The following is a 12,851-nucleotide window of genomic DNA, read 5'->3' as shown; positions in this document are numbered from 1 at the left end:
ATTGAAATTCCTAGAAGTTTGACTCTGTACTTTAGAGACTGAAATAGTTCTTTCCTGCTCCGTAGGGTGACCAGATGTTCCTTCTATTCGCAGGGCTGTGCTTGTCCAATTTGGGTTTAAACATAAAGAACTGTTGTCCATCAACACTTAGCACCTGGACAGGCAGGCACACAGATGACTGGATCATGATCTTCCACACTACGGAGAGATGTGCTATATTTCTATTTGAATTCTAATAATTATTTCCAAATTTGCACCTACACATATAAATGATCTTCGGCAAATGTCATGCAAACCACTGTCCTTTTTCGTGGCCATTCATAAGTGGCCACCCCTTCCACCCGCCTGCAGACCTTCTTCTGCATGGACTCTGCACCCATGCAATTCTCACAAGAAGAACCCAATCCAAGACCCATTTCAGTCCCACATCTTGCTGCAAACTGCTCTAGGAAGCTCACAAATTGGAATCAACGGAGATCGTCACCCGGTGTTGTCTGCTTCCAGAAATGGGTGGCCAGAGCTTTACTGCCATTTATGCACCTAACACAGCTCATAGGAGATGCCTCCCCCACCTATCCAGGAAATATTCTGTCCAAAACAGACCTCCTTTCTCTTGGTTATCTTGCCATCTCTCTACCACCTGGGGTGGGGGGACACTTTGGAGTCGCTTTAAGAGCTCAGAAGGTGTTGTTTTAGCACCCTTTAAGCCAGCCCCCCCTCCCTCTTCATTTCAACTTAGTGCCTGGAATCACCTCTCTTGCCACAATGACTCAGAGGCAAAAGCCACAATCAATTTATCTGAAAAAACCTCCAATCCATCTGCCGGTTCTTATCTCGGCTTAAAAACACCCTTAAAAACACACCTTGGAGAGTGCCTCAGATCCTTGTGCCAAAGGAAGACGCAGGCAGAGGGTGTCCGTGACCCCAACTGACAGGCTTGCCTCTTTGCAGAACCTGAGGAGGTGCAATGGGCATAATCCAGAGAAAGCTGGGGGCCATCAGTGGGATTTAGCACTCATCTGTACACAGAAATCCCAATTATTTCCATGGGACTTTGGAGAGCCAAACATTCTGCAGACGGGGCCCAGGGGCTTGAAACCACATCCTAAAATGCTGGAGATACAACCAATTTCAACAGAACCAAATAGCGCCCTTTAAGATACTGAGTATTAGGCCCAGTATTGGGCAAAAGGGGGGAGGGGGGGAAGGGGGAAGGGGGATGGGGAGGAGGAGGAGGAGGAGGAGGAGGAGGAGGAGGAGGAGGATTGCTGGACTAGATGCACCCTTGGTCTGATCTGGCATGGCTCTTCTTATGTTCATAGTTTTCAGTACACAAAAGTGCTTTACAATCACATATTCTTCCCAACAAAGTTCCCAGCAAAGATCACCTAGCAAAATCGTGTTTGCGCTTTTTTGGGTGTGTGTGTTAAATGATAAAAGTTTTGCCTTTTTTGTTTTGAAGCAAAGTCTGAAGGGGAGCAGAGCTCTGCTGCTATCTCTTAGGGATTGGACAGGATCAGGCCTACAAATCTCCACCACGCCTGTCTTCTCCAATAAAATTAGGGAGACACAACTCCCAAGCGCCCTTCATAAAACATCCCCCTTTTCCTCGACACCTGTGTACCAGCAAGGAGCAGGGCTTGCACTCCTGTCCTTATGGGCTGGCCACCGAATAAGCTTCACAGCGGAGTAATGTTTGAACCCGGACCTGCCATCACGAAGACCCAATCCTCTGTTAGCTAGAACAGATTGGCTCTCGAGACAAGCAGCATTCTTCCTGAGACCAACTTTCTCCAGCAGCCTGGGCTACTGAAGATTTGCTCCACAGCCTTTTGAAGACACACTGCCTGGATGTCACTTCAGATGTGAGCAACAACCCACTTCGACAAGGGATGCTACTCCAGGTGTCGACACCACCGGCAGAAACGGTTCAGGCACAGTGTCAGATTTTGGCACAATTAACTTCTGGCAATGCGAATTTGGGGGATTCGGCCTCTAGCAAAACCACGAGTTCCACAGAGAGATGAGTTTGTGAGGAGATCACTTTACACACCCCGAAGATGGAGGGAGACCAAAGGGGGCCTTGCTGTTGACTTAAGACAGGATGACTTTAAGATAGGATTGGGAACCTCAGATCTTGGGAACCCAAATCCTGCCCCAAGTGGCCGCACCCCTTCCCCACAACCACTGATCATTTGGTGGTCTCCTGGCTTTTGTCTTAGTGACTGATATGAAGAACTTCAAGCTAAAGAAAAGTTGCTGTTCTTTATATGTTAGCCCTACGTTCTTTGTCTTTTGCCCGCCCCCTACTGGAATGTGGCCCCCGAGAGTTTCTCTGCCATTGATTTGGCCCTCGGGCTGGAAGAGGTTTTGCACCTCTGCTTTAAGAACATTAAAAAGGGCCTTGCTGGATTAGCCAAGGCCTACTGAGTCCAGCCTTCTGCATCTAACAGCAGAGACCCAGATGCCTTTCTGCACACTCACTGGTGGGCCGGGGAGGGGAGATCCCTTTGAATTCAATAAGGCACACTTCCAGATTAACATCCACATGTTCAAGCCCACAGGACTGCAGTGCAGTGTACAGCAGCCTTCCCCAACTCAGTGCCCTCCAGATGTTTTAGGCTACGACTCTCATTAGCCCCCAAACATCAAAGCAGTGGGTTAAGGGAAGGCCAGCCTAAAGCGTATTTACTTGGGAGTAATTCCCACTGAAGTCTGACAAGGCTCAAGGGATCAGGACCTGTTGGGATTGGGGTGCTGTTTCACCATGTCCTGCTTGTGGGTCAACAGCTGGTTGGCTACTGTGTGAACAAAAGGCAGCATGGCTCTTCTTATGTTCTTATGGCCTTTTAGAAGATGGACGGAATAACAGACATTTATCCAAGTACGGACATTATAGGGAGGGGGGGAAGAAACTCACCTTCCCCATCTTAATATTAGGAGTTGGTGGACGGTAAATTTGGGACAGGCAAAAGGAAATACTTCGCCACACATATGCAGGATTTGATTTCTAGCAATTTCCAGAGGCGGTAGCGGCCACCTTCACCTGCTACAACCCAGACAACAAAGGCCATAGCTAGACCTAAGGTTTATCCCTGGATCGTCCAGGGGTCAAACCTGTTCATCTAGGTGACACACAGGGGATCCAGTGCTCAGACAAGGGGCAAACCCTGGAGGATCCCAGGATAAACCTTAGGTCTAGCTGTGGCCAAAGAGTCTTGCAACCTCTTGAAAACCAATGCATTTATTGCAGCATGAGCTTTCGTGGACATAACAGTCCACTACATCAAGATGCACAAAGTGCAAGTTAACAGTAGCTTTCGCTCAACCTGGTGCCCTCCAGGATGTTGGGCTACAGATCCCATCATCCCCAGCCAGCATGGCTGGAGTGATGGGATATATAGTCCAACACACCTGGAAGATGCTGGGTTGGACGAAGGTTGACTTACAGCATTTGCCGCTGCTAGAGAGCGACTGATCCAAATGGCTTTAAACGATGATTACGCAAATCCACGAAAGAGGAGGGAGTTTATCAACGGCTGTTTGCCATGAGAGCTGAACGGATCCATTTCCCAGGCTGCTTGGGACGAGTGACAGAAGACACTCATGAGTATCCAAAGCGATGCACCTGGCCCTGATGGAAACAGAATGGTGAATAGGAGGGACGCATCGTCTGATCCAGGAAAGACTGTGCATTTTTAAATCGATGGAATTCCATTGAGAAGGCTGCAGAAGCATTTAGGATCAATATATCAGAATTGCTGGTGGTTTAGTTACGAAGTTGGGGGGAAAGTCCCTAGAAGCAAGACAACTGTGACCTGCAACACTGATTGCCTGGAACCTCCTGGGTTCACCTCCTAAAAACAAGGAAAACCAAAGCAGCAGACTTACTCCACAATAAGGCCCTAAAGCCATGCTTTGTTAATATATTCTAGCTGCTACGGGCGAGAAGAAGGAATCCTACACGCACAAGCCACCGCACACCCCAAATCGAAGATCAAGTTCCTTCTTGCAAGGTGATCTCAGCTCCGGCATGTTTCGCATAAAAAGAATTCAATAACATCTTGGATGCGATAAGCGCCTCCCCAGAAAACCTGCATTGAGGCAATTGGGTTTTGCTTCTCGCCCAAAGCAATCTAAGACTGCGGAATCTAGAGTTTTTCCAAAGCCTTTCGTCGGAATTGCTTCAATGTGTGAAGATTGGGATTGGGGAGGGGGGGGAGGGCAGGGGGAGCTATGAACCCAATACGTAACATTTGTGTGTGTGGAGGGGTGTATGTCTCTGTATGTGTTTTCTTTCTGTATTTGAAAATAATACTCGCCTTAGCGCTCTCGTTCCACACTTCGCAAAGGGGAAAAAAGTGTTGCAAAAATAAAATTAAACTTGCAAACTCTATCAGAAGATTAAACTCCTAGAGCATTAATATTTCCTTCTACTCCTCACCCCCCACCCTTCTCTGGCTTTGCCTCCAATGAAAGGTGTATGGGGAGGGGGGGGAGAGAAACGGGTCCTAGAGGCAAAGAAACTGGAGAGGTTTGGATGGAACAAACTCTCCCTGTGTGAAGTTACTTTCCCTCCCCCAACAAAAACAAGTCCTCAGAGCTTGAAGGAATTTGCAAGCAAGAATCCGCCAGAAACATTGTGAAAAGCAATGGGGGAATTCATTGGAAACAGATGGCGTTTTCAGCTGTGATTCTGAAAATTCGCTCCTTTTCTGACACCATAAAAACAAACCGTGCGCTTTGGGGTGGGGGTGGGGGGAGGAAGTAGACCCAAAGGTTTAGCAAAGAGAAAAGTTAGCTCTGGCTACCAGCAAAAGCAAATAAGAGAGGGGGGGGAGCTTTTTTTTTTTTGCAGGGGAAGGGGCTTAAATGTAGAGATCAAAAATGTGTCTGTGCATATGTTTTTTTAAGCAGGCAACCCCACTATTTTTGGTGGGTTTTTTTGGCTTTGAAATATTGAGTAGAAGAACATCTGGCAATCTCCATTCAGCTAAGGTTTCTAACCAAGTAACAAGAGACAACAGCTCAGGCAGGTTACAGCAAGGGAAATGCATCTGCAAACATGTTCCAACCCCCCCCCCCAATTTTTACCCCCAAAAGGGGCACTGTGTCAAAAGGGTCATTCCTTGCCTATCACCCCCAATAATAAACTCTGGAATCTAGTTTATTATGCCACAGATACAACACGTTAGAACGCAAATATTAGTTGTTATTTATTTATAACTTCATTTCTGAGCCGCTTTTCGGACCCAAAAGGGCTCTTGAGCCCACTTGCAATTTAAAATCTCGACTCGCATTTTAAAAACAACCTCGCAATACGGAAAATTAAGAACAGGAGCAAAACAATTGCTTAAAAACAAGAGAGCCAAGTTAATAAATGGAAAGTCATTGAAAAGCCACACGAAACAAAAATGGTTTTAATTGCCCATTAAACAGAGAAGGGCCCGGTCAGACCTCCTTAAGGAAAGATTACCAAAGTTGGGGTGCTACCATCGAAAAGGCCCCGTCTTGTGTTCCCACCAACTGAGCTTCTCTTGATAGTTAAGAGCTACAGAAGGGCCTTCAAGGTACATTTGGGCAGGTACATACAGAAGTGGTCCATCAAATAATCCTGGCCCAAACCATTTAAGGCTTCATAGGTAAGAACCTGCACCTTGAATTGTGCCTGGAAACAAATTGGTTGGTAGTGCAGCGAGTTCAAGACCAGGTGTAATACGGTCAACAAAGCACACGCAAGAAAGCAATCTGGCTGTTGCATTAGCTAAAATGTGCCCACATGTGCATATCTGGTTAAAAAAATGAAAAAGAAGTCCTCCCACATCAGAGGATGCACCTGGATATACCCACACAACACCCCACTGTCCAGGTTCTCAAAGTTGGTAAGTCAAACAATGCTTGCAAACAAACACACACACACACACCAAGTCCTTTCTCAACTTAGAAACAAAATATAAAAAGGCATATTTTGATCTTGCCATAATGTCACTGTGCGCCTTCAAAAGGGCAAAAGGAACTTAGCCATCACCCATCACCATCCGCAGCTCTGCCACTCAGACACCCACAGCCCTCCCACTGCCCCTAGCAAAATGCCCGTGGCACCCGTGGCGTGGAAACACTTGCCCCCCACCCCCGACACCACGAAGTGGACCGGCTTCGCTACCTCTGAAACCGCGCGGCAGATCGAATGTACTCTTGGTCCATTTGCCCTTCTGATTCTGCCAGACAAAAAGCGAGACATCTGGATGAGGCAGACCAAAGGCCAGCCAGCGGCTGGGAAGCCCCAAACAGGAACGCAAAGGGATGGGATCGCCGTGGCTCTGATGGGTTTGGGCTGGAAGGGTACCACTCGGTTTCCCAACATGTGGCCAAGTGCTGTAAGATGAGAATAAAGGAGAGGCGCAGGGTGGCGGCGGCGGGGGGGGGGGGAGACGGGGACTGAAGGAAGGGAAGGAACGGTCACAGCTGCTTTTGAAGGGCTTTGCAAAGACATTTCTTTAAAAAAAAAAGTTTTAAAAGAAGGCAAGAAAAGGGGGGAGCTGTGCTCCTTACCTGTTGGGAAGACGCAGAGGGAGACAAAGAGGGTGTGGATCAGTGCCAGGGCTTTCGCTCTTGCCCCTTTCCCCATACCCATCCATCCAGCTTCAGCAATAACCACTATCCTCTCCCTATAAGAAGAGTTGTTTTCAGAGAGAGAGAGAAAGAGAGAGAGAGAGAGAGAAGGAGAGAAGGGGAAGAGGAAAGGGGGAAAAAAGATATCAGTTGCAAGGAGGAGGAGGTGGCACAGAGGAAAAATAAAATTAGGAATCAACAGGAGCACACACAGAGAAGAAGCAGGAGCCTGGCTGTGCGGGGAACTCCAACTGCTCGGGGAACTGAGTGAGCGCACAAAATCCGCCGCCCTCCCTCTCTCTCTCTCTCTCTAGAAAACAGCCCAAACCATCAATCACCTCCCGGTCCCTTCCAATGCCGACGGAGCTGCTGCGGGCTTGCTCAACCCGTCCACTCAGGAGGCAGGTTCCGCGTGCGTCGCCCAGGCGCGGCTCGGGTTACAGCCGCGTAAAGGGGCTGGCGAAGAGGAGGGATGGATTGCAGCTGGATTCCAGGCGCTCCAGCTAGAGAGACTCTCAGGCGGTTGCAGGCGCTGAAGGCGAACGCGGCAGGAGGAGGGACGCCTCCGAGCCCAGCCAGTCCGTGTGCCTTAAAGCGGCCCTCTCCTGCAAGCCCCTGTTGCTGAAAAGGAGCCCAGCGCGTAAACGGACCTGCTGGGAGAGGCCCAAGGTCCGTCAGCCTAGCATTCTGTCTCCAACAGAGGACAGCCGGCTGCCTCCGAGAAACTCGAATCACCTCCAGTCATCTCCTGTAGTTTGTTACTAACCTTTGATGTTCAAAGGTATATTGCCCCCCTGGTTGAGGGAGGTTCCACCAGGCATCCGGTTGGTAGCCCAGCTACGCCCCTATCTGGACAGGGATAACCAGGCTTCAGTTGTCCATACTTTGGTAACTTTCAGATTAGATTACTGCAATGCCCTCTACATGGGGCAGCCTTTGAAGATGGTCTGGAAGCTGCAGCATGTGCAAAATGCGGCGGACAGATTGATAGCTGGAACAGGGAGGTTTGAGCATATAACACCGATTCTGGCCTGCTTGCATTGGCTGCCTATACATTTCCGAGCCCAATTCAAGGTGCTGGTTTTAACCTATAAAGCCCTACGTGGCTTGGGACCGCAATACTTGATGGAACGCCTCTCCCGACGTGAACCTACCCATACACTGCACTCAACATCTAAGGTCCTCCTCCGAGTGCCTACTCTGAGGGAAGCTCGGAGAATGGCAACAAGGGAGAGGGCCTTCTCGGTGGTGGCCCCCCGACTGTGGAATGATCTCCCCGATGAGGCTCGCCTGGCACCAACATTGTTATCTTTTCGGCGCCAGGTCAAGACTTTTCTCTTCGCCCAGGCATTTTAACAGCATTTAACAACGCTAAGTTTGTTTTTAATGGACCCCAGAACTGTTCTTTTTAAATGGATACTGTTGTTTTTATACTGTTTTTTATGTTTTTGATGGTTTTTAAATTTTGTATACTTTTAATGTTTACCATTTTTAATTGTTGTAAACCGCCCAGAGAGCTTTGGCTGTGGGGCGGGATATAAATGTAATAAAATAAATAAATAAATAAATGACAAAAGCTGGCTAATGACTAAATAAATAAATAAAAAGAAAGGGAAGATTAAGGGGAGACCAGATAGAGGTGTACAACATGATGCCTGGTGTGGTGAATGTGGATGGAGAGACATTTTTCTCCCTCTCCCATTTTTTTTATTTATTATTATTTATTTATATAGCACCATCAATGTACATGGTGCTGTACAGAGTAAAACAGTAAATAGCAAGGCCCTGCCGCATAGGCTTACAATCTAATAAAATCATAGTAAAACAATAAGGAGGGGAAGAGAATGCAAACAGGCACAGGGTAGGGTAAGCAGGCACAGGGTAGGGTAAAACTAACAGTATAAAGTCCGCACAACATCAAGTTTTAAAAGCTTTAGGAAAAAGAAAAGTTTTTAGTTGAGCTTTAAAAGCTGTGATTGAAGTTGTAGTTCTCAAATGTTCTGGAAGAGCGTTCCAGGCATAAGGGGCAGCAGAAGAAAATGGACGAAGCCGAGCAAGGGAAGTGGAGACCCTTGGGCAGGTGAGAAACATGGCATCAGAGGAGCGAAGAGCACGAGCGGGGCAATAGTGTGAGATGAGAGAGGAGAGATAGGAAGGAGCTAGACCGTGAAAAGCTTTGAAGGTTAACAGGAGAAGTTTATATTGGATTCTGAAGTGAATTGGAAGCCAATGAAGAGATTTCATAATGCTAGAACCCAATGGGCTCATCCCATGAAGCTGATTGGTGGGAGATTCTGGACAGATAAAAGGAAGGACTTCTTCACACGGTGCAGAGTTAAACTATGGAATTCACTACCACAAGATGTAGTGATGGCCCCCTTAATTTGGATGGCTTTAAAAGGAGGTTGGATAAATTCATGGAGGAGAAGACTATCAATGGCTACTAATGGCTAAGTGCAACCTCCAGTATCAGAGGCAGTGAGCCTGTGCGCACCAGTTGCTGGGGAACATGGTGTGTCCTGCTTGTGAGTTTCTGGTTGACAGCTGGTTGTCCACTGTGTGAACAGAGTGCTGGACTAGATGGACCCTTGGTCTGATCCAGCATTAGGGCTCTTCTTATGTTCTTAATGTTGGTGAGCCCTCACTTTCCATGCTTATGTTGAAAACGAATGCAGGGGGTCAAGGAAGTGGCATTTCCAAATTGGGTTTCATGGTGAGGTCCATCTGATGGGGATGATAACTCTGACCATGTTACTCCACTTCTGAAATCTCTTCATTGGCTTCCAATTCACTTCAGAATCCAATATAAACTTCTCCTGTTGACCTACAAAGCTTTTCACTGTCTAGCTCCTTCCTATCTCTCCTCTCTCATCTCACACTATTGCCCCGCTCGTGCTCTTCGCTCCTCTGATGCCATGTTTCTCGCCTGCCCAAGGGTCTCTACTTCCCTTGCTCGGCTTCGTCCATTTTCTTCTGCTGCCCCTTACGCCTGGAACGCTCTTCCAGAACATTTGAGAACTACAAGTTCAATCGCAGCTTTTAAAGCTCAGCTAAAAACTTTTCTTTTTCCTAAAGCTTTTAAAACTTGATTTTGCTCTGACTTTTATACTGTTAGTTTTACTCTACCCTGTGCCTGTTTGGTGCATTCTCTTCCCCTTCCTATTGTTTTATTATGATTTTATTAGAATGTAAGCCTATGCGGCAGGGTCTTGCTATTTTATTGTTTTACTCTGTACAGCACCATGTACATTGATGGCGCTATATAAATAAATAATAATAATGGTCACATTACAGGATGTTTTACATTTTCCCCATCCGCCATGATAATCGGTCAGTGTTCAGACTTCGAATGAATGCAGTTGTCTTCAGTGGGATCACCAACTTCCATCCTAATATCTCAATCTTTGGTGCAGGCATCAGGCTACAGGCACGTGGGTCTTTCTTTTATTTATTTATTTATTTATTCAATTTATGAATGAAGCCAAAGCTCTCAAGGCAACGTACATAATAAAAGCAAACACAACAAAACTGGTCTTTCCTCCTCCTCCTCCTCTTTTTTTTTTAAAAAAAGTTCCCTAGGAGAGAGGAAGAGGAAGGAGGAGCGGTAGCAGCTGGTGACAAAGATGGTGGGAAGGAAAACTCATGTGGGGAGGGATTTTGACCCAGGAGCATCCAAAACCTGGAAATGGCCCTGCACTGTCATTGGAACAGGAAGTTGCTCGCCTCCAGTCATTAACTGCATTCAGTGATCCCTCAAAACAGCCTTCCCAAAACCTGGAGCCTCCAGATGTGTTGGATTATAACTTTCAATGGGTTGGGGCTGATGGAAGTTGTATTATTATTATTATTAGTACTAGTAGTATTTATTGCATTTGTATACCGCCCCATAGCCGAAGCTCTCTGGGCAGTTCACATGAGATAAAAACACTTAAAAACAACATACAAAAGTTAAAAACCACAAAAACATGCAAAATGCACATATGTTTAAAACCACTACAACAATTTTACAAACGATGAGCCAAAGAACAGACCCAGGCACATGACAAAGTGCTAAATGCCTGGGAGAAGAGAAAAGTCTCGACCTGGCGCCGAAAAGATGACAATATCGGCGCCAGGCAGGCCTCGTCACGGAGATTGTTCCACAGTTGGGGGGGGCACCACAGAAAAGGCCCTGTCTCTTGTCACCACCCTCTGAGCTTCCCTCGGAGTAGGCACCCGGACAAGGACCTTGGATGTTCAGGTAGGTTCATGTCGGGAGAGGCGTTCCATCAGGTATTGTGGTCCCAAGCCATGTAAGGCTTTGTAGGTTAAAACCAGCACCTTGAATTGGGCTTGGAAACATACAGGCAGCCAATGCAAGCGGACCAGAGTGGGTCTTATATGCTTGAACCTTCTGGTCCCAGTTGTCAATCTTGCCGCTGCATTTTGCACAAGCTGCAGCTTCCAAACCATCTTCAAAGGCAGCCCCACATAGAGTGTGTTGCAGTAATCTAATTTGGAGGTTACCAGAGTGTAGACAACTGAAGCCAGTTTATCCCTGTCCAGATGGGGACATAGCTGGGCCACCAACCAAAGCTGGTAAAAGGCCCTCCTTGCCACCGAGACCACCTGGGCCTCAAGTGACAGAGATGGTTCTAGGAGAACCCCCAAGCTATGGACCTGCTCCTTTAGGGGGGAGTGCAACCCCATCCAGAACAGAATGAACACCCCCCCATCCGGTCAGCAGAACCACCCACTAATAGCATCTCAGTCTTGTCTGGATTGAGCTTCAGTTTATTACCCCTCATCCAGTCCATTGTCACAGCCAGGCACCGGTTCTGCACATCCACAGCCTCACTTGATGAAGATGAGAAGTGGAAGTCGAGTTGCATGTCATCAGCGTACTGAAGACAATGCACTCCAAAAGTGATGGAAGTTGTAGTCCAAACATCTAGAGAGCATCACGTTGGGAAGCTGGTTCATATTTTAGTGCAGCTTCTCTCAATCTGGCGTTCTATGGAAGTTTTGGATGTCAGCTCCCATCAGCCAGAGCCACAATGGTCCATGGTCAGGAATCCTAGAAGTTGTAGTCCAATACTGCTGGAACACACCTCAATCATGCCTTCATCTCGTTGCATCCACAGCTTAACACTTTGCTTCCTGGTCTAATTAAACCATAGCTGGCTGTTGTGTCTGAGCTGCCAAACTAGGGTTTGAGAATCTAAACCAGGATTGCAACCCATGGTTTGATCCTGGTTTGCAATGCTGGTTTGCTCAAGCCCTGAATCAGATGTAACCACAAACCTCCCCCAGCAGTGCAGTTTTCTCTCTCACAATCAGAGTAGACAGAAGGGAGATCTCCAGATGTTTTGGACGTCAACCCCCATAAGCCCCTGCCAGTATGGTCGATAGTCAGGAATGCTGGGAGTGGAAGTTCGAAACATCTGTCTACCGCTCACCCCTGATCACAGCATGGCGTTGTTGAAAAGGGGCCTGCAAAAGGATCAGTCACGGGCCAAAAAATAAATTTAAAGAGACACACACAGAGAGAGATTGCTGTGGCGTATTCGGATGCTGCAAATTTTGATGGAGGTCATCCCAACTCAGATAAAACCCAGCCACGAAGGGACCAGGTGGCAGCAGGAACATGGCAGCAAGCAAGTTATGAACTGGTAACTTTAGCCCTTCTCCTCCTCCTCCTCCTCCTTCTTCTCCCCTTTTCCCTCCCCCTCCCCCTTTCCTTGTGTGTCATGACTTTTTAAACTGTAAGCCGGTGGGCAGAGACTTATTTTACTGACTGATGGTTAGCTGCTCCAGGAGTTATTTTGGGAGGGGGGGCATGCTGAGGAGCAGTCTAAAAAGACTTTAAATAAATGAATAACTCTGCCCTGGCAACTGCCTGTGCCTCCTCAGCGAAACCCACTGCACACGCCAAAGGACGGTGCGTGGGCTCCTTCAGAAACCTCCTCCTGATACGGCGTAGAGATATTTGTGACAGAACAAAGCCTTCCTTGTAGACAGGGTTTGGCAGATGGCATTCCTCTCTTGGCTCCTGAGGGAGACCCAGCGTCGCAAGTGAGATATAAACTTCACACATGGCGGGGCTCTTATTCTAAACCATTCGGCAGCGGGCGGGCTGGGATTCTCCCTCTGTATATTTGGTTCTCTGCAGGGAACCGTACCAGACTCGTCCTTTACTTTCCCTTCACAGCCTGTCCCAAACTACATTCCCCCAACTGAACATATTTCACATCTCAGTT

The sequence above is a fragment of the Elgaria multicarinata genome, chromosome 16, assembly GCF_023053635.1.
Source record: "Elgaria multicarinata webbii isolate HBS135686 ecotype San Diego chromosome 16, rElgMul1.1.pri, whole genome shotgun sequence".
Taxonomy (NCBI): Eukaryota; Metazoa; Chordata; class Lepidosauria; order Squamata; family Anguidae; genus Elgaria; species Elgaria multicarinata.
The sequence above is the reverse complement of the archived record's forward strand: the minus strand, read 5'-3'. Positions refer to the sequence as shown.